This window comes from Rhinolophus sinicus, chromosome 6, assembly GCF_057876585.1.
Source record: "Rhinolophus sinicus isolate RSI-liver-muscle chromosome 6, RSI-T2T, whole genome shotgun sequence".
In the NCBI taxonomy this organism is placed as follows: domain Eukaryota; kingdom Metazoa; phylum Chordata; class Mammalia; order Chiroptera; family Rhinolophidae; genus Rhinolophus; species Rhinolophus sinicus.
In genome coordinates this window covers 68,860,271-68,882,927 of record NC_142506.1, presented here as the reverse complement: position 1 = coordinate 68,882,927, position 22,657 = coordinate 68,860,271, and the positions used below count along the sequence as shown (strand labels likewise).

General features: G+C 57.3%; 1 protein-coding gene across 5 annotated transcripts in view; it reads right to left on the bottom strand.

The window, feature by feature from the left end:
• NAV1 (neuron navigator 1) overlaps positions 1-22,153 on the bottom strand; it is a 182,018-nt gene extending 159,865 nt beyond the window's left edge. For 3 of the 5 annotated variants that reach the window (XM_019750858.3, XM_088799192.1, XM_088799193.1), the window contains exon 1: positions 21,334-22,153. The gene's annotated coding sequence lies outside the window, so the exon portion shown is untranslated. The remainder of the gene's footprint in view (positions 1-21,333) is intronic. The other 2 variants (XM_088799191.1, XM_088799194.1) reach the window with 2 other exon arrangements.
• Positions 22,154-22,657: the final 504 nt, after the last annotated feature.

The following is a 22,657-nucleotide window of genomic DNA, read 5'->3' as shown; positions in this document are numbered from 1 at the left end:
TTCCACTTAAACCGTAACCGTCTGCTGTAATAAACAAGCCACAGAGGACATTCCTACCGCGGGATCCTCGTCCATGTTACGACCATTTACTTAGGATAAACTCCTATGTAATCCTGCTTCAATAGTGGGATAAACAAAACCAAATTAGGAAGGGAAATGTGCTGCAGAAGGAAAATAGAAGCTGTAATAAGTGATTCCAGGCAAAACAGACAGCCTGGCAGGGGCCCCAGTGCTTGACGGCGGAGAACTGGGGGGCCTATAGTTGCATCGCTGGGCTCCGTGGCCAGAGACCCAAGGGTGGCCCCGAATGCTCCCTCTATGGTCCCTGTGGTCTGCGAACGTATCTTGGTGGGGCCTGGTCCCACGGCCATGCTGCAAACGCCCTGCCAGCAAGGACAAGACCCCAGTGCCTGGAGTCAGCTGTACCCGGAACACGAGGGGGTTCCACACGGCCATAGCGACGCAGGAGAAGGGGGGTGTTGTCTAGTTACTGGGTACCTACCACATCCAGGCCCCGTGCTAAGAGCTGACAGCACAGCCATTGTCTCACGTGATTGTGACAGCAACCCACCACCGCCTCCACTCTCCTGGAGAAAGCCAGGGGAGGCCACTGGCCTTCGCCTCATCACGCAGCCACCACAGGTGTCGGTCCCCCTGGCCAGTCCTGAGACGCAGACCCCAGCGTCCGGGAGCCCTAGTCTCACCTCAGAGGCCATCGGGCCTGGCAGGCCTGACAGCAACCACAGGGCTCGTCCCGCCTGGAGGGCGTGGGTGACCGTGGTCATGGAGAAATGGGCGCCGAGATTCTGTGACGCTCAGGAAACTCGAGGGCTTTGTTGCCTTAGCAACGGGGGACCAGGGTCAGCAGAGAGCAGAGGCAGCTGCAGGGCTAATGGTGGAAAATAGGCCACACGTCAGGCCTGGTTCCAGGGATGGACAACCCATGCAGGTGACATTCAGGAGCAGGCTGGGGGGACCCCATGGCCCTGAGTGGTGGCAGCAGCGGCCAGCAGGCTACTCCCAGCTCCCAGCCCGCAGTCAGCAGCATAAGCCAGGCTGTTAACAGGGTGAGAAAGCTGTGTCCCATCCCCGGGGCACCAGGCAAGCGTCCCCACAGCCTCTGTATGGCTCCTACAAGGACAGTACTCCCAGGGCTGTCCCCTGGCTGGCCGGAGGAGTCTCCTCTCGTCATTGATCTGTCCCCATAGGCTGGGCCTGCTGAGGCGACAGGCAAGGAAGGGGCTTGCGACCAAACGTCCCCTGGAACTGGAAGGGGGCGGAATTTGGGCTGTCTTGCCGAGCATTACCCCAATGGCTGCAAGGAGGGGCCTGAGCCTGGCAGACGCTGGGTCTCTGGGCACAGCCTGCATGTGGGCCATGGGCGCCTACCAGGCAGGGGCGGGCCCCGCTTCTCCCACCTGCTCCAATTCTTTTTCAGGTCAGCTTAACCAGGGCACACGAGAGGCCAGAGGGGCTCCAGCCAGGAGGGCCGTGGTGTCTCTACCATAATAACTAATGGAAATTATGCTCGAAAGTCGGGATAAACGAAACACACCCGGTAGCTTACAGTTAGCACCTTTTCACATGCGCGGTCTCGTTTGGTTCTGGCAGGGACCCCGTGAGTCAGGCAGCGCAGGTGACAGCTTTCCCTTTATTTCACAGCCATGCTCTTAGAAGGTGACGGGGTGGGGGGGGGGATGGGCAGGGGGTTGGCTAAGAGACAACCGTGCAGAGAGACTGAGGTGCACTCACCCAGAGGGCACCCCTTTCCTCGGCAGGGCAGAGGCTGGGCATCACGGCACCTTCCCCAGATACATGTCTTTCCTGCCAGAATTGTCCCCTAAATCCCTCAAGACTCAGGACAGAGCCCCTCCCTGAGTCCCGCCTGCCACCGCACTTGCCCAATTCCTCATGTGTGAACTCTGGGTCTGTGGGGAGACTCGGTGAGCTGGTGTGTGACAGATTTGTGGCATAAATACTCTCCAACAATGCCTTGTCAATCACGTAGATTGTGAGTCCCAACCAGGCCTAAAATAGAGAGACAGCGGAGGTTCACCTGAGGGGCCGGAAACGTCCCAATCAGCACAAAAGCTTGGGTTGGGCCCATGGAAGGACGCCCCAGGGGGAGCGGGATCAGTGAGCCACGTGAGGACCCAGACCCTCTTTCCTGGGCACAAACTGGGGGGCAGGCCCTGCACTAACACACGGTAGCTTACTGAAGCCTCACGCGGTTGACATTCCCACTTTACAGAGGGGGAAACTGAGGCCCAGGGAGCTAAGAGCACAGGCCGAATTACAACAGTCAGACGCAATCTGCCTGAGCCCACTGAGCACCCAGCGTGTCTGTGGTCCCACGTACGTGTGCAGACCCGCTACCCTCCACACTGAGGAGGAACAGACCCATCACTCAGCAGGATCTGGGCTGCAGCCTTGGAAGTGTTGTTGGCGGTGCTGACGCTGTGTGCACAGGCGAGCTCTGAACAAGACAGGTATAGGGTTTTAGGGTCCCAGGGTCCTGGGACTCACGGCCCAGACCTACCTGCAGGAAATTGCCAACAAAGTCGAGCAGAGCTGCCCCCAGGGGCCTGCTCTGGGCTGGTGCCAGCCCGTCACCAAGCTGGAGGGCAGCGGAAGGCCCTGAACAGCTGCCCCCACCTTTGTACTCCAGCCCCACAGCCCCCACACCCCAGTGGCTCCTTCATCACACAGCCGGCAGCCTATGACTGCACGACTCCCAGGCCCTAAGATATGTGTGACTTGCTTTGCACCCTGGGTCCCAATGCAGGACGATGCAAAACACAGCTGGACCACACAGGTGGTGAGGCTCAGTCTCCCGGGTTTGATCCTCACGTGGGTCAACAAATATTGCTCTGCACCATATAGAGAAAGGACATTGTAGGCGTGCGGCCAGGGGCCTCCCAACATGACGTGTGCAGTCTTGGGTCTGGACATAGCTGGGAAGCCACAGCCCCACGGATGGACACTGGCCAACTGGGTTTGAAAAGAGATCCGGCAGAGCTGTAAGGCCCGTCTCCCAGTGCTGACGCCCTGAGCACACTAGTGCCATCCATACACACAGTAGGTCCTTATTGCTGGTTCAATGGGACCAACTGGACCCCAGGGACACCTCTGTGAGCACTGCTGCCCGTACAAATGAGTGGCAGAGCCAGCCAGCCATGCACTCTCGAGCCGTGCACTGGGGATCCCACCTCCCCCTGAGCAGGCAGTGAACCCCGAGAATCTCAGCAAGTCAACACCCCTCTGACCCAGCTCATGCCCTGGAGTCTGGGGACAGTCCCCTCAGAGAAGACCACAGCCCAGACAGAAGCTGGCTCCCCGCGGACAGGGTGGGGTGTCTGCCAGGCAGGAAGGGCAGGGCGCAGGGAGGATGTGAAGCTGCTTTCCAACCACCACCCGCTCAAGACGCTAACTGGGGTCCCGTGAGGAGCAGCTGGCATCTCCTGCCTTCCGGTGCTGAGGGGGGAGGGGGCGGGACTATTCGGAAGGGGACCAGTGACATCATCACCCTGCGGTCTGGGAGGATAAGTGACAAGGGAACACAGAGGGCTGAGCCAACGATGGAACGTCCACGAGAGGGGCTTTGTGTGACATGAGGACTATTAACATCAAGCAGAAAAGCAAAAACCCCGTGTATGCAGAGGACGACCCCAATTTGCCCCAAAAGAGAGAAAAGACTAGGAGGAAATGTGAGCAGCACTTGCTTCTCCAGTGGGGGGTTAAGACTACTTCATGGTTTTCTATTTTCCTATGATAAGCTCTGCTAATCAGGGGAAAAAACACGTGTTAACATTTAGGCAGGGAAGGAACCGTGGTGGGGGGTCTGTGGGACCACTCGTCTCCCGAGGGAAGGGGGGGGTCTGTGTTTGTGGCTGGGCAGGGGAGTGAGGTGCAGTGTGTGAGGGCTGCAGTGGCCGCAGGACAGGGCAGGCTGCCCGAGCTGGGGGGCCGGACACACACCTCCCAGGGAGGAGGACAGAGGAGTACAAAGCCACGTGACAGCTGAGGCTGCAGCCCTGAGCAGCACCCCAGGTGGGGGGCAGGGTGGGGGTCCTGGGCTCCGTGGGGAGACTTCCTGGGGGGCGGTGGGCCTCACACAGGCCTCCCAAGAGAGCTGGGATGTAGGTGGAGCTGCCTGCCCCACGGCCCCTCCTGAAACCATCAGAAGTGTGTGTGCTGGGAGGGTGCAGGCGGGCAGGGGGCAGAGTGTGGGGCAGCCCCTGGAGTCCACAGGGAGGCCAATGGATGTGACGGGCAGAGCCCGAGGCTGGGGACAGGAGCAGCAGCCAGGAGCTGCCAGAAAGGACCAGACACGCACGAGGGAGGCTGCGTCTTAAATTCGTCTTTTAAAGAAAAGTCTGAGGTGCCGACGGGCGCTGGGGCGTTCATTTTTAGTTCAGTTCAGGGAACGGAACTTCATGACAAAATGCTGGTCTGAAGCCACAAGGCCCATTCAGGTCAGAGCCTGGGGTCCCGCCTCAACAGTGTGGGCCTCAGTTTCCCGCAGAGAGGCAGGGGGCGGGTGACAGCCCTTTTATTATACTGAGGTCTCAAGGCCTCTGCTATAAAAATGATTGTAAAACGCTTTGCAAATCATGAGGCTGCCTCACAACAGAGGTGATTCTGTCCCCCAGAGGGGGTTCAGTTCCTGCAGGGCCCGGCTGGAACCTCTGTGCCCTGGGAAGAAGGGCCCTTCTGTTCCCTTGTGATCTCGGTGAATGCACGTCCCTGGGATGGCTGTGGGCCGGCCCCACACCCGCCGCTGGCAGCCGCCCTCTCTCAGCACAAAGGAAACTGTGTGTCCAGGCCTGGAGTTCGAGCTGCCAAGGTCAGGAGCAGCTTCTCCTCGGACGGCGGATGGAGAGTGACAGAGGGCCCGGGGCACACAGACCCTGCAGCTTCTCACTGAGGACAGTGTCCCCAACAGCAAGGGTACGGACGGATGGTGGCGGTCACCAAACGTTTACTGAGCACTTAGCACGCGTGGGTCACCAGCATCCACGACCTTCGTATGTACACAGTTATTCCTCCAAGATACAGACCGCTGTGTCCCTGTGGTGGGCAGAACAAGAGACCCCACAGATGTCCACGCCCGATACTCAGCTCCTTAAAGGGCTAAAGAGTCTCTGCAGATGAGGTCACGGTGAAGGACCCTGAGGTGAGGACTCTCCTGGACCATCCAGGCGGCCCATCTGACCACATGACACCCCTTCCTGGCGCCAGAGAACCAGGGAGATGGCGGAATGACAAGGATATGACCTGTTGTGCCGGCTTTGAAGTGGGGGGGCACACACCACATAATAAGAGCACCCCGAGAAGCCGGAAAGGGCAAGGGAACAGCCCTGCCGACACCCAGAGCCCCGTGGGACTTCCACCCATGGAGCCGTAGGTAGCAAACCCGCGTGGTATGAAGCCACCATGCTTGGCGACAGCAGCTGAGGAACAGCGCGTCCCCGTTCATATACAGGGCAGGACAGGGAGACTCAGGAGGGGACCCCATCGCTAGACAGTAGACGCGCTCGGGCTGAGCCATTCCTTCTGAACGAGAACTGACGGCCGCGTGCTGGTCAGAGGCGGGGTGGTGGGCAGGCAGGGCTCCTGCTGTCACCGCCCAGCTTTCCGCCTGCCACCGCTCTTCCTGTGCACCCGCATTTTTACCCCACGGCACCCACGGAAACTGCGCGGTGCCCTCATCTGCCAATGAGGGCATGGAAGCTCAGAGAAGCGGGTGTCGGTCACAGGGGACTGACTCACTGGGCCGGGAGCACACAAGCCTGGCATCTGATTCCAGATTCTGGGCTCCCCCTTCCCTCAGGTTTGGAGGGTGCTGGGTTCACCTTGCTGTGCCCGCGGCTCTTGAAGCAGACATTTGGGGTGCGGCCACCCCACCAAGCAGCAGGTTGGAGTTAGTGGTGTCACGTGTGTCCCTGGCCTGGATCCAACGATGTTTCCCAGCGACCTGAGAAAACCACGTGGGGGCAGCGGCCACCCTGGGGGGTCAGTGATGCCCCTCTGGCCTGCAGGCTGGTCCAAAATGTTTCCTGCGGCTAGGGGTACTCAGGGGAGGGAGGCCGGGGCAGCAGCCCCCACTCCTGCACCAGCTTGCCAAGCCTGTCTCTGCCCCCTGGCTGCCCTGTCACCTCTTAATGAGTCTGTCACCCCCATGCCCTCGCCGAGGATGTTCCATTAGGGAACCAGGCCATTCCAAGGCTCACAACCATCCATCCCAGCAAAACTGCTGACAAAGCACTGCCTGGGCGTCCTATCGTCACCGGGCTGGCTTGCCGCGCTGCCATCACCCCTGCGGTTCAGACAGGTGCCACGGTGTGTCCAAGGTCACCCAGGCACAGAGGGCCCAGGACGCAGACTGAGGTGCTCCCTGTAGAGCCTACCTTCCTCCCCGATGACTCACTGGTCCCCTTATCGACAAACACCACAGACGGGAACTGCCACCCCTCCCTGCCGGCCCAGGAGCAAGCCCGACAGCCGGGAGTCCCCGAGCTCAAGAAGAAAGAAAGGTGGCCACCATCTGTGCAGGTTCCAGAGTAACCTGCTCGGCATGAAGCATTAAGCACTACCCAGAGGGAAGCCTGCGGCTGTCAGACCATTTTACAGAGCGGTCAGTCCCTGCCAGGACCCTTTCCGACTGTGCCCAGGGGAGGCACTGCTGCCCACCCCAGCCTGGCTCACCAACCCATGCTGCCCAGCTGTCAAGAGGTTGCCGTGATGGAGGGGTGAGTCACAGAGCCTGGAATCCGGTCTTTCTGGGCCTTCCCTTATCCTCGCCAGCTCCACATCTGCCCTCCAGATGTCTCCACTTCAGAGACACCTTCTGCCAACAACGACCCAACACCAAGGTCAAGGGGCACACTTGGCCTGCAGAGCCCACCAGGCACGTGGCACTTGTTACCTGCCCTACACGGCCAATTGGCGATTCTCAAACCTACGTGCCCATAACCCTTGGGTGCCTTTGCTCCAACCTTGAAAATGAGAGCTCACAACAGCGCTTCCTGCCTGAGTGCCTGGGCCTGGGCGCTCCCAGCCTGATGGAGGAGACAGCCCTCCACCTTCATGGGGAGACAGAGCCCTGCCCTAAGGGGCCTACGGTCTGATGGGGGACACAGCTTCTGTCCCTGGGGAGTTTCGAATGTCTGGTAAAAAGGACTCGGAAGAAAAACCTAGACACATAGAGGACGGAACGTGAACCTACATCCCACTGAGCGCCTGCCCTGTACCAGCAGCTATTCTGCAGGTTCAAGCTTCTTGAATCCTCACAATAACCTGGTGACCCAGCTAGAAAGTGGTGCGACCAGGATTCAATCCCTGGGCTGGGCACACGGCACACTGCCCCGGCTGGCGCCCATCTGGCGCCCCATGTGATGGGCAGTCACTCACCTTCCTGCCTCTTGTCGGCTGAGAGCTCCTGCTCGTCCCACCACAAATCACCGTTTCACAATATGAACAAATGACTACATTTGGACCATCTCTTTCATTGACAACACCCACGGTCCCAGCAGCAAGTGGGACTGCCCACAGTCCCTTTAGAACAGAGAGCCAGTCAGTCCCCTGAGAGCCTGCCCACCACGGAGGCTCTGTGGCCAAGGCAGGGATGGTGGGGTCTCAGCACAACAAGGTCCAGAGCGCCAAGCCCGCCCCCCCATTGGTGGGAATACAGCCCCTGGATGAAGGTCCCGCCCAGGACGGCTGGGAAGGGTGATGACCAGAGTAAATGGATAGTCTGTGGGGGTGGAAAGTGCGACATAAATGCTGTGAAGGTGTCCCCAGCCCCTGTCTGCTCTGAGCCACCCTCGGCCGGCCTGGACAGCAGCCTGGCCTTGCCATCATTGTGCCAGAGCCCTGGGAGGCCTCGGGCTCAGGGGACACGTCCCAAAGTTCTCCGTGGCTGCTCTGTCCCAGGAAAGGGGCTTGGCCAAGAGGGGGGACATAAGTGCTGCCACGTGGCAGCAGAGAGCCAGATCTTGGTTTCTTTCCATGGAAACAGTGACTTGGGCCCTGAAGGAATGGGAGACAGGATCTCATTAGGCCCTGCCTCGCGGGGCCTGCTGTGGGCAAGAACCCGGGGCCCAGCGCCAATCCCTCCTCCTCAGCCTCAGTCTGGCGTCATCCCCTCGGCACCCAAGTCCCCCAGATGCAGGGTTCCTGGGCCAGGAGGGCCATGGCCAGGCAGGCAGTAGTTTGAGGAGACTGTCCGCCTGCGCTGAGGTAAGTTGTCCTGGCCTCATGGCGGTGGGAGGGCGGACCCTGGTTGAGGGCTCATCACCCAAAGGGAGGAAGACGCCGGAAGAAGCCGCTGGGCTGCAAAACCTTCGACCTTTGACTCTTGCCAACCAATAATATCACCAGCCTGCTCCATAGGTGGTCACCCAAGACACTGAACGGGCTTCGCAACCTGAAAAAGCAGGCCTCAGGGGGGAGGCAAGAACGCCACCTCTGGGCGGGGAGGGCGCTGGTGAGCGGCAGATGGGACCAAGAGTAAGAATAAGTGACCCTGCGCCCACCCAGCACACTGGCGGCAAGGCAAGCAGTGACCAGGGACATTGAGCTCCTCGCTGGCCCACATGATGCAGGGACCCCCAGCCTCGGTGCCTCCCAGCCCCAGAGGCGGGACAGCAAGAGGCCTCTTCCAACCCCAAAAGATGCCCAGCGGCCTGGCCAGGGGAGAAGGGTGGGGACCGCCAACTTCTGCTTGGCAATTGCACCCTCTGGTGGCGGCAATGGGAAGGTGCAGGACTCGCAGACAAAGGGGCCCCAGCTCCCTTTCCCAGAATCCCTCCTTTCGTTGGCACCCACTGGCGGTGCCACTGGGCCCTGTCCTTACAGCAGTGGACGGACACCACCCTGGTCCTGAGGGCTTCCAAATGACACCTACCAGAAGAGAGGCAGCCAGCGCCTGCGAGGGTCCCGACTAGGCCACTTGCCCCTCTGCCCACACGCCAGACCCCTTGGCGTCATGGAACCGCACAGGTGTCTCACTTCCCTCAAGACCCTGCTCCGGGCTCTGCTTGTCTGAAAAGCCAGCTCTGCCCAGGGGCCCTCAGCCTCCTATCCGACAGGGGCTCCAAGGTAGCAGCTGGAGGGTTTGTGTCCGGCGCCCATCTCCAGGGTCGGGCCCTCCAAGGGAAGCGTCCAGCCTGTCCAGCTGTACTGGGAGCTTCCCGAGGGCAGGAGGAAATGGCATTTAACAGCACCCCCTTTCCATGGGCCTGACACGGGCCACCCCATTGAATGCCTACAGCCGTCCAATGACCCAGGTTAAGCTGTCCCCACTCTCAGGTGGAGGCTTTGAGGGGACATGTAACTAGCACAAAGTCATACAAGCAGAAAGTGGCAGAAGGCGGGGAAGCCAGCGCTGCTTCCGCCTGCTTCTCATGCCTGTTGTGTGGACGCCAGGCCTCCCTCCTGCCCCCATGCCCCTCACACAGGGCTCCACACCGGCCTCTCCAAGGCCCCGAGGAGCCGTCACCTCCTCCAGCAAACCCCAGACACCACATGTAGGTGCAGCCCCTGTATCTTGTCATTCCTTCCACTCCTATTGGAACAAAACCACACGTGAGCTGTCTCAGCGTCACGACAGCAAAGGGACTGGACTCCTGGGGTTTCAACACTTACTGTCCAGTGTACGTGTGTAGGCTCGGTGGTCCTCAGTTTACCCACTTGAAAACTGAGAAGATCGAGACATGGCCCCTGCATTGGATGACCAGCAGAGGAGGGTGCGAATGTGGGGGCCGCAGTGGCGTGTGCTGGGGGTGGCCGGGTGACAGCTGACCCGGAGGACCTCTGGCCAAGGTGTAGCTTTGGGCGTGATCCCCGTGGAGTTCATCTCCTGAAATTGGGGCCTCCTGGGGCTCCACAAGTTGTTGTACACGTGTTGGGAACACGGGCATCAGGATGTGTCAGACGGATGTCCTGTGGGCTGGGCCAAGGGACACTGGACAGGCACATACCCCAACTTTTTGTGTCTCTTCCAAAACCATTATGCAGGGGAGCAAACAGAGGAGCCCAGAAGCTGAAGTTGGCCCCAACTCCCCAGAAGGCACCGAGAGGCCAACCCAGCCTGGCTGAGTGATTGGGGTTGAAAGGTGGCATTTCAGCATGGCCGTGGTGGCAGAGGAAGCTGGATGCCCAAACGGCTTCTCTGGGGCTTCCTAACAGAAACAACAGCCCTTGTACTTCACTGCCCTGTAGCCCCTGAGGGGCCCTGTCCCCGGGCGGGACTGTGGGGGTTCCTGGGGGGGTCCCTGCCGGCCCACGGTCACCCGGTCCCAGGGACGATGATGCTGGTCTGAGCTCTTGCCTGTACAACTGCACTGCAGAGACCTCAGCAGGACTGAGCCTCTATGTCACTTCCTGGAAGCCCAAGGGCACTCACTTCCAGGAGCCTTGCTGCCCCTCCAGTGGTGCCAGCTCCCTCCTGCCCTCCCACTGCCCTCAGCTGCCTCTCTTACACTTTCTACAACTGGGTGGAATTGTCCCTGTGCTCACCAGACTGTGTTCTGTAATTGAGCCTTATACTGCTTGCCTCGGCACCTAGCACGGTCCCACACTGCGGCAAATGAATGAGTGAATGAATGAATGAACAGGTCTGTGAGTTAATGAATGTGGCCCTTGGGATCCTCTCTCTGTCGGGGAAATCCTGTCTCCCCGCCCAGACCCCTCCTGGACGCTTTTCTCGGGCTATTGTCATGGGTTCTTTTTTTTTTATTTTTTAGATAAAGTACAGGTATTTTATTTTTATTTTTTTATGATACACCTTTTACCATTTTATTTATTATATTATATTATATTAATTTATTTATTTATTTAAGGGGAACAGGACTTTATTGGGGAACAGTGTGTACTTCAGGACTTTTTTCCAAGTCAAGTTGTTGTCCTTTCAATCTTAGTTGTGGAGGGCGCAGCTCAGCTCCAGGTCCAGTTGACATTGCCAGTTGCAGGGGGCGCAACCCACCATCCCTTGCGGGAGTCGAACCGGCAACCTTGTGGTTGAGAGGACATGCTCTAACCAACTGAGCCATCCGGGGGCTCAGCGGCAGTTAAGCTCAAGGTGTCGTGTTCAATCTTAGTTGCAGGGGGCGGAGCCCACCATCCCTTGCGGGAGTCGAGGAATTGAACAGGCAACCTTGTGGTTGAGAGCCCACTGGCCCACGTGGGAATCGAACCAGCAGCCTTTGGAGTTAGGAGCACGGAGCTCTAACCGCCTGAGCCACCGGGCCAGCCCTGTCATGGGTTCTTGAATGGCAGGACCCAGGCAGAGCCCTGTGGCAGCCCCAGGAGCTGGCACTGACCTGCCCACTGAACCCTGTCCCAGCACCCCATCCCCACTCGCCCTCTCTCTTTCTGGGCCTGTCCTTCGGAAACACCTTTTTCCTGCCCGTTAAGGCCGCTGCTTCCGGCACAGGAAGAGGGCCTTCTGATTGGGGGGGTGCTATTTATAGCAGGCCTCTCCTTCTCGGCCTCCGAGGTGAGGGTTGAAACCCAGGGTTGATCAGAGAAGCACGTGCCAGGGTCCCTACCAGCAGAGGAGGAAAGCTGGGTGTCTAGATGAGGGGCAGGACCCAGAGAAAGCATCGTGCGCCCTCCAAACTGGTTCCCCCTCCTGACTTCCCCTCGTCAGCAGTGACTCCAGCTGTCCCAGGTCCCCAGAATCAAAATCCCCAAGCCTCAGAGCTAGAAATACAGGATTTCAATCTGGAGAAGAACTCAGAGACCAGATTTGAGGAGGGGTGGAGCCTCAGAGGGGGAGGGGAGTTGAACAAGGGCACGTGCGACGATAAAAGCAGGTTCCCGAGCCAAAACCACCGGGCTACTTGCCTCACACGTCACAGTGACAAAAGACTTCAAATGTATCGTCTCGTGGGGCACGTGGTGTTTGGGGCTGAACTGTGTCACCAAAACAGTCGCAGTGCTGATCTCAGTACCACAGAATGTGATGTTATGTGGGGACAGGGCGGCTGCAGACGTAATCAGTAGTTAGATGAGGTCACACTGCAGGGGGCAGGGCCTTGTAAGAAGAGGGACATGCAGACACAGACACACAGGGGGAAGAGGGGCTGAAGACCAGAGGGTGTGCTCTGGGAGGGACGGGGGCTTCCAGCCCACGAAAGAAAGAAAGGCATTGTGGCCTTTTACCGGACGCCCCAAATGTGGGAAGTGGCCCAGGAACCAAGAAGGTGACGCTGTGTGGATGTCAGAATTCCAGCTCGTCTTACCCCTCCAAACACTGGCAGATACCCTCCTGGATTGGGACGTGGGTCACAGGGGCTTATAAAGTACAACTGAATTAAAATACAGAATAGAAAGAGGAAAGCCACCCCCATTTCAGGCACACAGTGGAGGCTGCTATTGGAGGCACACAGTGGGGGCTGCTATTGGAGGCACACAGTGGGGGTTGCTATTGGAGGCACACAGTAGGGGCTGCTGCAGAAGGAGTAGCCTTTGCCTCACACTCATCTCTCTCGACCTGAGGCCTCGCTCAGGCGTGGCTCAAACCCAGGCCGGGTGAGGCAGCAGCCCGGGTCTCTGCACGGGGCCAGATGGCAGTAAACAGAGCAGGAGCGCTGGCCCACGGGCCACTGAGCACAGCTCCTTCTGGCTTAGAAGCCTCGTGTACAGGATGAGCTGTCCCTGGTGTCCCGCTGCCATGGCAACGGCCCAGCCCATGTGTTGGCTCACGGGGCTGAGTTCATCATTTCAAATCTCCCACCTCTCGGCCACATCTGAGGCCCCTCTTTCAAAGCCCATGCTATTTATAATGCCCTGGGGACAGCCTGGGCCAGACAACGGGCGGGCTTTGCCCAACAAAAGGCCAGGCCACCCCACTGCCCCCAGCCCCCCAGGGGCCTGCAGTCTGGAGCCCAGTGGGGCTCCACACTTCTCCCAGCCTGTCTGACCATCAGAAAGGGAAGTAATGCCCCGCCTGGTGTATAAACACCCCTCTGGGGAGAAATCCACCCAAAGCGCAGTCGGCAGGGCTGGCAGCCACCGTTCCCGGCGTCCTTGGCTTTGCCCGTCTGCTTAACCAAGTGCAGGGAGCCCTGGGGTGTCCAGGTCAAGGTGAGCATGACGACGAACATTCACTCTGTGCCACATGGTGTGAGACACCCTCCAGGACAACCCTCATCACGCGTCATTGTCCCCATTTTACAGATGAGGAAGCAGATGCTCGAGGAGTTGTAGGGACCCAAGTCAGGCCGGCTCCAGGCATTGCTGCCACACTACCCGCCCCAGAGGCCCCAAGTCAGGGAGCCGCCCAGGAAGCAAGCCAGGGACATTGGGGACTGAGGGCACTCCACGGGAAAGAGAGAGGGGATGGATACTCATTCCTGTCTGTCCCTCAGCTGACCTCCCCTACCACCGCCTGTCATCAATGAGCCCCCACTACATGCCAGGATCCAGCTAGGCCACTTCCAGCTCTACATGCAGCTGAGCGTGGCCTTGCGGGCTCCTCTGGGCCTGGCTGGCCTCTCCCAGACGCTGTCAGCACACAGCCCCCGCCCAGCATCTGGCTCCAGCCTCGCCATCCCGGACACAGCGGCCTTTGTCTGACACTGGATGTGGGTGCAGGATTGTCACTGTCTCTGCGGCCAGCTCAGCAGGCGCGTCCCACACACTTCCCACAGCCACCCCAGCCCCAGGGTCACGTTCTGGCCTCCCTAATGGCCTCTGAGTTCCTTCTGGCCATGGCTAGCAAGCGCAAGTCGGGAGATGACTCAGATGGGGCCTTCCCACAGGGGACTGTCAATGCCATTCTGTAAGGAGCTGGGTAATGGTGACAGGAGATGTGTGAAGACGGAGGAGACAGTTCGTTAGGCCCACACCAGCTGAAACACTAACAAGCCTTAACGGATTGCCAGCCTTACTCAGGCCAAAATTCACGCACAACACTTATTTTCGACTCCAAGGAGAAAATGAGAAACAGAACTCAAAATAGAGCACTTTTTTTTTTTTTTTTTTACCTTGTTGCTGTGCCTGGGTAAAATTAGCAGAAGTGGTAAAATTGGGGATGTACTTAGAAGCTTTTATTAAAAGACAACTCTTAAGGACTTGTCAAAATAAATGTAACAGCACAATTAATAATAAAAATGCAGTGTGACTTCTGTATCTGTATAGCAACTGTGATGTCTGTAGATAAGGTCCCTGGGCCATTAGAGACACTGCCCATCTCAGCTGTCTGTGGCCATGGGGTGTGTAGGAAAGGACAGGTCAGGTGTCAGGGACCCCACATGATTCCCTAGAGCTGTGTGGCTTTGGGCAAGTTACCTAGTGTCTCTGAATCCTGTAGAAAGGGGAATGTTTGTCCTGCCACAAAGAGTGAACAAGATGGTGGGTGTCCTACACTAAACTAGAGGGACTTACACAGAAAAGAACTGAGACAGGGCCGTGAGCGGAGGGTGGGTTGGGGTCCTGGGACGTCAGTCCAGTTCAGCTCTCAGCGTCAGGCCCTGCCGGCCCCACATGGGGGGGGGGCTCAGACAATCGCCCACAGAGCCATCATTACTCGACAAAGCAGTTGAAAATAAAGGTAGCTTCTTTATGCCAAACCCATCTCTCTTCTTCCCAATATTTGCTTTTAGTTCCTCTTGTGGGTTACTTTGACCTTTAATCATAGTTTGGTTTCTTGGTTCAGAACACTGACAGGCTCTCTCAAAGGCCCCCCGTGTCAGAGGGGAGCCCTGGAGACGCACGCCCGCCCCTTCCTCTCATCTCCTGTCCGATGCACGTCTGTCTGTGCTCCTTTGCAGTCTGCACAGGACCTCCCACCAACCACGCCAAGCTCGCTCAGAGGTTACCTGTGCCATCTGCACCACCCTGACAATAAATACTGCTGGATGACCGCCTGGAGCGTCCACCACACTTCCCTCACCTGTCCAACGTCCTACTGCCTTAGGAGACCAGGGGACGACGACGAGGAATGACAATGACACGTGGAGGCTTGCTGCAAACACAACAACTTATTTTTCCATAATTGTTCCATGACGCAGCTGGGAAGGCTAACTGCATACAGGTTGGGCCGCGGAGATAACTGTCTGAACCGCATGCCCCACCCCAGCAAATGGTTGTCCAGATCAAGTGAAATAAAAACAGAAGTGCTTTGTGTCCAGTGCGTCACCATCCCACGTGAGGGGTTTGCTCTTTCTGGACAGAAAGCTGCCGGTCAGGCCCCAACACTGCGCTCAAGCTGTGCGTGCATGGAAATGCACTGCACCCTCCACGGGCCTCTGGGCACAACTGGGGATCTGAACACACCCATTTGTTCCGCGGCTCTGTTAGACTCAGTATCACGGGTGGGGGTGGGGCTCCGGGGTTTTCGAGCCCCATGTCCCTGTTCTTAGCAGATGCATGTGAAGTACTTAGGGCTTGTCACGATGTCCGCAAGTTACGTTCAAATGGCTCAGGAAGTTCCACCACATATGTGTATGTGGATAGACAGACAGATAGACAGACAGAGCAGTGCAGCAAAATGTGAACCGTGAGTCCAGGATCCACCGTCTTTCACCTTCTCTACTGATTTGACATTTCTCAAAATAAAACCGTGTGGGAAAAAACCCAAAACTTCCAGGGTTGGAAAGCACCTGAGCTGTCATGCAGCTGCCCCTTCCCCGGGGGGAGGGGGGGTAGATCCAGGCACTGCAGCTTCACAGCCCCTCCCACTGAGGGGGCAGCTCTGCTCCCTGCAAAGCTGACCCTGGTGATGGAAGGGGAGCAGGGCCAGCAGCCAGCACAGGATGATTGGGGTGCCCTCCTTCTGAGGCTCTGGGGACGGAGGGTCAGGGGACCATAGAGAACCGCCCCAGACAGAAACAAGCCAGGCGGCTATGGGGTGTGGGTCGCGCTGAGGCAGCCGTCCTCCTTTGTTAAGAGGAGGGTAGAAGCCCAACCGAGCCACGCCTCCTGGTGGGTTCCTTACCTGTACCTGGGGCCCGAGAGCTGGCTTTAGCAGTCATGATGGAGATCCTGGTCTATGCTCTACCTGACGTCGGCCATAAAACCAGGCAACATCAAAACACCACGAAACAGCAACGAACAGTGAAAAGCCAAAGATGCCATCAGACTGTCGTCCCAGCCCTTCTCATCAGCCCAGCGCTCAGGCTGTGCTACAAATGGAAAACAAAGCTGCTTTGCCTCACTGCTAACAGGTGACCTGCCGGTGGATGACCCAGGCCTGTGGGCTCCCAGGTGGACCCGACGCAAATGGTCCTATGAGAAAGGCGTTTCCTTCCACCTTCCCTGGGGGAGAAACTGAGTCTCCAAGAGGGTCCCGCGGGCATCAGTGATGTAGACACGAGGAACAGGATTTCAGCTGCGACTGTTTGCTGCCTGCTCCTCCTGTGCTCAGGATTTGACAAGCAAAGTGGAGATCTGAACCTTGACTCACCTGACGTGAGTCTGGCTCAGTTTATGGTCCAAATTCTCACTATTACATCAGACATCTTCCCAAAACACATGCAGTAAAGACTGAAGGAAGTGGCTGCCGAGAGCAGAGAGGAAAAGGTAGGCATGGTAGCTGCATCCAAATACTGAACGGATGTCTCTGTGTGAGGCGATCACACTTATTTTGAATCCCCACACTGTATGGGGGGATGCGTTTTGATGAAGCCCATTCACCTTTTGGGGCGGTTCAGCGATGTGGGGAGGCCAGATCCATGGGAGACTAATACCAGGAGGAATTCTGAAAGACAGAGCTGCACAAATGCAGACGAAGAAGAGTTCGACACCTGCTGTTGGGGGTTCCCTAGCAACAGAGGTGTCGCAGCTGGATGACCCGTGGTGGAGATGGGTTAGAGGGGCCCAAATTATCTGAAAAATAAAAAAGTGGGGCTGCCTGGAACTTAAGGTTCTTTCCCACTCTGGAGGTTGGAGTCTACAGAAGTTGGCACTTATTCTACTTACAAATGGATTTTAAAATCAGGGAAGGGATGTCACGTGGGTGACTATTACAGGCCAGATGGGAGGGAATTGCATCACTGAAAGCTATGACCCATGGAGGGCTCCAGGGGTAAGTCAGCTCCACAGGGGAGCAGTGGTGAGCCTGGCGGGGCGTCTGAGTCACGGAAGGAGCTGTAAAAACAACATCTCCTACAGCTGAACTCCACACCACGCGAAGCTGAGTCTCTTGGGGTGGGCCCAGGAATCCGTCGTTCTTAGAGGCTCCCTAGGTGGTTCTAATGTGCAGCCAAGATGGAGAACCACCAAGCTGGAGAAAACAAGGCTCACGTGAGACTGCTCAGCTGCCCTCTCTCCCCAGGACGCCAGGGGGTCCGCTTATCTCTGCATCTGGGCCAGACGTCTGGAACGTGGGGCAGCCGTCCAGAGACTGCAAGTCACAGAGCTCCCAGTCAAAGGCCCCCCAGGACGAAGGCCCCCCAGGATGCCCTCCGTGGGAGTGAGGTCCTTTAACCCTTCCACGCCTCAAACTCCCAATTTTTCTAGCGATTACAAAGTTTTCAGAAATTCATAGAGACAGGAAGTAGAAGGTGGATGCCAGGGCCTGGGGGTGTAGAATGGGGACTGACCGTCCAATGGGGACAAAGTTTTAGTTTGGGAAACTAAACTGCAAACTTTCCAAGTTTGGGAACTTTAAAAACCTTCTGGAGGTGGATCGTGATCACGGTTATGTGACCATGGCAATGCGCTTAATGCCACTGAATGGTTAAAATGGTCGATTATGTTCTGCATATTTTCCCACAATAAACAATTTTAAATGTTTGAAGTACAGTGACTATAAAGAAAAATGCAATAAACGTGGGTACCCAATGGCAAAATGTTAGCACTTTGTTAAATTTTCTCCAGTTCTTTTAAATCAAATTAAGGAAACTTTGTACGTTAAAAAAATAAAAAAAGCTTTCAGAGGGATTTATCCCAGGAGTATAAGGGTAATTCGATATAAGCTAACCAATCAACCTAATGCACCAAAACACACGATTATCTCACTTGACAAAGAAAAAAAGAATCATTTGACAAAATCCAACACCCTTTCATGATAAAGACGCTTAGGAAACTAGGAATACAAAGGAATTTCCTGAACATGATACAGGGCATTTATGACAAACTCATAGTAAACAAATCAATGGTGAGCCCCTGAAAACCTTTCCTCTAAGACGAGGAACAAGACGAGGCCCCCACTCTCACCACCATTATTCAGCACAGCACTGGGAGTCCCGGACACAGCAATCAGGCAAGAAAAAGAAATAAAAGGCCCCTGACTTGGGAAAGAAGATGTGGAACTGTATCTATTGACAGTTCACATGATCCTATATGTAGAAAATCCCAAAGAATCCATACACCAAAAAACTACTACAGCTTAAACAAACAAATTCAGCAAAGTATTAGGGCAAGAGCAACACACACACATCAGTTGTGTTTCTCCAGACCAGCAACAAATGATCTGAAAAGGAAATTGCGACAACACCCCCGTTTGTGGACTCTTTCAGCGCATGTGTGGACGGGCAGCAGAAGCCCTTTGAAGCGGAAACATCTGTGATTGACGGTCTGTGGCCTGGGCACCAGCATCTTCAGTTTCTCGTGCATACGAGCACATCTCGTATTATAATTAAGTCGAGCAGATAGATTTGATGCAGATGGGGGTGTGGCTTACACAGGACGTGGTTAAGAAGCGGAACCACATCCATGGGCAGGTCGGTGTGGCCTGGGTCTCCGCCATCCTGCCTCCCTTCCTGGCTCCGGAGTCACAGGAAGCCGGGAAACAAAATCGCAGGCCCCTCGGAGGAACTGGGCCTGAGTCAGCCTTCCTAGGAGGTGGAGAGGGCTGATTAGACCCAAGAAGCTGCTTACTGAACAGGGTGGTTTTCACTTGAAAAGTTGGGGGCTGGGGGAGTGAACGAAAAGTGTTTTTAATTATTGTTTTGTGACGCGGGGCCAGAAAGATGAAGTGTTTGCCAAGTATTGCCACATTTCTGAGTTCTCCACGTTCCCAGCCTCAGCGTAGTCAGTTCCATCACAGAGATAACTCTTTCTGTTCCTCTCTCTTGCCAACAGCTACGTGACATCTGCTGAGACCTGTGCCTGCAGGTACCAGGGAGAGGACACGTCGGAGGGAAGGAGGTGCTCTGCTGACCGGCACGAGCCCTGGACAGGGAGCCAGAGACCTGCATTCTGGGCTGGCTTCTGCGGGGCCGGCTGTGAGCTTTCAGCCCATCAGTCCCTTCTGGAGGCTGGGATGCTTGTCTCCAAGGGCAGGAGCGCAGAGCACAGGTTGGAAGAGGAAGAGAGCTTTGTGATTTCGACATTCTAGTCTCCCTTTAAAAATTCAAAAGGCCTTTAAAGGAAGAGGGAAGTGACACTGATTGAACACAGAAAGCTCAAGAGACACATTTTACAAGACGGACAAGACATGTTTCTCCACGGGTCACTCTTTTCTCCTGCGCGAAAGCTGAGCTGACACCAGAGGCTCACATAGATTTAAGGGGGTTCGGATCAGGTCAGAAGGAAAAACAGTTCCTGTTCTCAGTTTCCCAGGATCCCCAAGGAGATCCCAGAAAGGCCCAAACGCTTAAAGCTTGTCCACCTGCAGGCAAATCTACCTCACTATGGACCAGTTTGAATGGGAAAAGGCGGGTGGAGACAAATCACATAACTCCCAAAGAATGAATAAAAGTGTACCTGCGTTGGGTGGGAGGCCTCTGGGTGATACTTAGATATTTTTCCCATTTTATTAATTCAGGAAATATTTATAAAGTACCTACTATGTGCTGGGTGTTGTGGGTGGTCAGACAGGGTCTTTGGCTGAAAGGCTTTCACAGGGAAATACACCCCCAGGTCTACAACACAAAGGGGAATATGAAACCCGCCCCAAGGTGTCTGGAGTGGGGGCTGCGCCCTCCGAACCTGGGGAGCTCAGGAAATAGACCCTAGACCCTGGAGCACATTACAAAAAGCCTTCTCTGTTCCTCCAGCAGATGCAACCTTCCCCAGCTTCATTTTACAGAGGTGACAACCTAGGCGCTGAGGTAAGGAATTATTTGCTCTCAGACCATCCAGGCAGTTGGCTCCACAGGCTGATACACAGATTGCAGACCCCCCTGGAAACGCAAGGTAAAGCGTGCATCACCGCAGATCTCAGCTTAGGGAGGAAATCCAGTCACCGCCAGTCCCTGCCCCCTTCCCAGCTTAATCCCAAAGACACACTAACCAAAATTCAAAGCAGGATAAAAACAAAATTCATAAGCAGGCTGGAGTCACATGTATCTTTGGTCTCCCGAGTGAAAGCTCCGCCTACTTGGGAGGGTTCTTTGTGTGAGACGCGCTGCCCCGTTGTAAGTGAGTTGCAGAGGACACAGTGTAGCCGAAACACGACGCCGCAAGAGGAAAACCCAGCAACACTCTGCAGAGCGAACGAGGTTGCAGGCATCTCAGCATTGGATTTGAACGAGCCAATGGTCTCCCAATGGTTGAAACAGGAAGCCAGATACACAGCAGGCTATCACCGGGGATCCGCGCTTCCCCTAAGCCGGCGCCAGCTGCGCCCTGTGCTGTCCTAACAAAGTCCCATTGACTCACTAGCCGATTTTCCTGTGTTCGGCTCCGGGGGACAAGGCACGGTCTCTGCTGGGTGGCCGTCACCCCTGCACAGCGCCTCCCCGCGTTCCCCACCCCCAACCCCCACCATTCGTGTCCTCCCCTCTCTGCCTTCCTCAGACCGGGCTGATGCGTAAATTAATCCTATGACCAGTTTCTGTCGACTCTGAGGACCGAGGGGCCGCGAGGGCCCGAGCATCAGTGCCCTCAGGTGAGCTCTCCAACGACCCCCGACCTGTCCGTCCTCTCCCCGGGTCTCCTCCCGGAGCTCGTTCCCTGGGTGCGCGCCGAAGAGCACAGCTCCGGGAGACGTGCACAGGGCGCTTCTCCGCGCATCCCGGCGCCCAGGAAACATCTGGACCCGCCCGCAACGTCACCTGCGCCGCGGTTCTGCTCGCTCAGATGGGCAGAGTTAGGGCGCGAGGTAACGTAGCACTCGGTGTCTGATTTTAGGGTCTCAAAGCGCTTTCATGGGCAGGTGTTTTCCAAGAAGGGAAACTGAGGCTGAGAAGGTTGGCGTTGGGTAACCTGTGAGTCAGCCCCTGGATGGGACGCGCAGCCCCGTAGGGACGTCGGACACACCGCTTCCCCGGCAGCCGCCCCCCTCCTATGACTCCAGCGCCCCCCCCCCCAGCCCGCCCACAGCCTCTCCGGGGCACCGAGCGCACCTCACCCAGGGTTGGTCCCGACCCCAGGACCGGCCGGCCGAGCCCCGCTCAGTGGCCCCCGCCCCACGACAACCGCGCGCGGGCTACTCACCGGTGCGTGTGCGCTCCGGTCCCGGGGTCCGCGCCGCCGCTGCTGCGCTCTGTCGCGCATCCCCGGCAGCGCCGGCCGGCGCCCCCTCCTCGCTGAGAAAGTTCCGCGGGGCTCCGGCCTCGCGCTCGCACTCGGGCCGCCGGCTCCGGCCCACAATGCGGAGGGAGGCGCGTCCAGAACAAAGTGCGGCCCCCGGGCCGGGGCCGGGGCGGAGCCTGGTGACCCGCCGCCGCTGGACCGCCCCGCCGGCCGCCCGCGAGGTGCCAGCTGAACCGGCCGAGGGGCGGAGGCCTGGGTCCCTGCAGACTTGATCACCGCAAAGCCCGCTCCACCTCCCGGCCGGGAAAGGCGGCTGCTCTGTGGCGGGCTGGGGCCGGCGCTGGCAGGGCGGAAGCCTTCGCACAATTGAGCCTTTCCTGTGCCCGGGGACCGGCTGCCTCCGCCCCGCACGCGTCCTCGGGCCGCGTCCCTTCGCAGCTCTTTGGTAGAAGGAGACAGATGGACCCGCCGGCCTCCGTGCCGCTTCGGACTCCGCCCCCTGCTGCTCCCGGCGCCCTCTGTCTGAGCCGGGACTCGGTCAGAGCAGAGGGGAGGCCCCAGAAGTGCCCGCAGTACGTACGTAGTAGGTGCTCAGTAAAATGCGCGATTTCTTCCCACTTCCTGACTCTGCCCCGCCCCTCCTCCTTAAAGGGCCTTGGGAGTGGGAGGAGGGGGAAAGGAGGGGAGATAAAAATGACAGGACCTGGAGACAGTGAAGGACAGAGGGCCTCAGCGAACTGGCCGCAACCTCTCCGGGATTCATGCATCCCACCCGACCCTGCCACCTGGCCTGGGGGCCTCCAGGCTCTGCAGAAGGCGATCAGGAGGCCTGCGCTCCGCTCTGTGGGTAAAGGGACCCAGTAGACGGGGATCAAAGACTTCCCAGCTCCAGCTGACAAACATAAGGGCTGATTTGTTTCCAGGGCCGTGGGCTTGGAAGTTGGGGTTTGAGGGACATAAACCAAAAATGCCTGCTCCCTGGGAGTCTCTGAACCCGTGCCACTAGTATCACCCAGTGATGAGAACCCCCGAGGCTGCCTGAGTCCCCATCCGGGTCACAGTGGCTGTGGACATAGAGCACACTGACAGTGGACTCACAGTGGTGCTGAGGAAGTTCCCTACTGACCAGGGCTGGACACGGGGTGGACACAGGGCCCGGCCCACACTGGTGACGTCAGGCACTGTCCTTCCTACCTTGGGTGAGGCCCAGAATGGGGAAGAATGCTGAAGCCATGCTTGGTAAGGGTTAAACCTCTGCCATCAGTGTGTACGCTCCGTGTTTCTC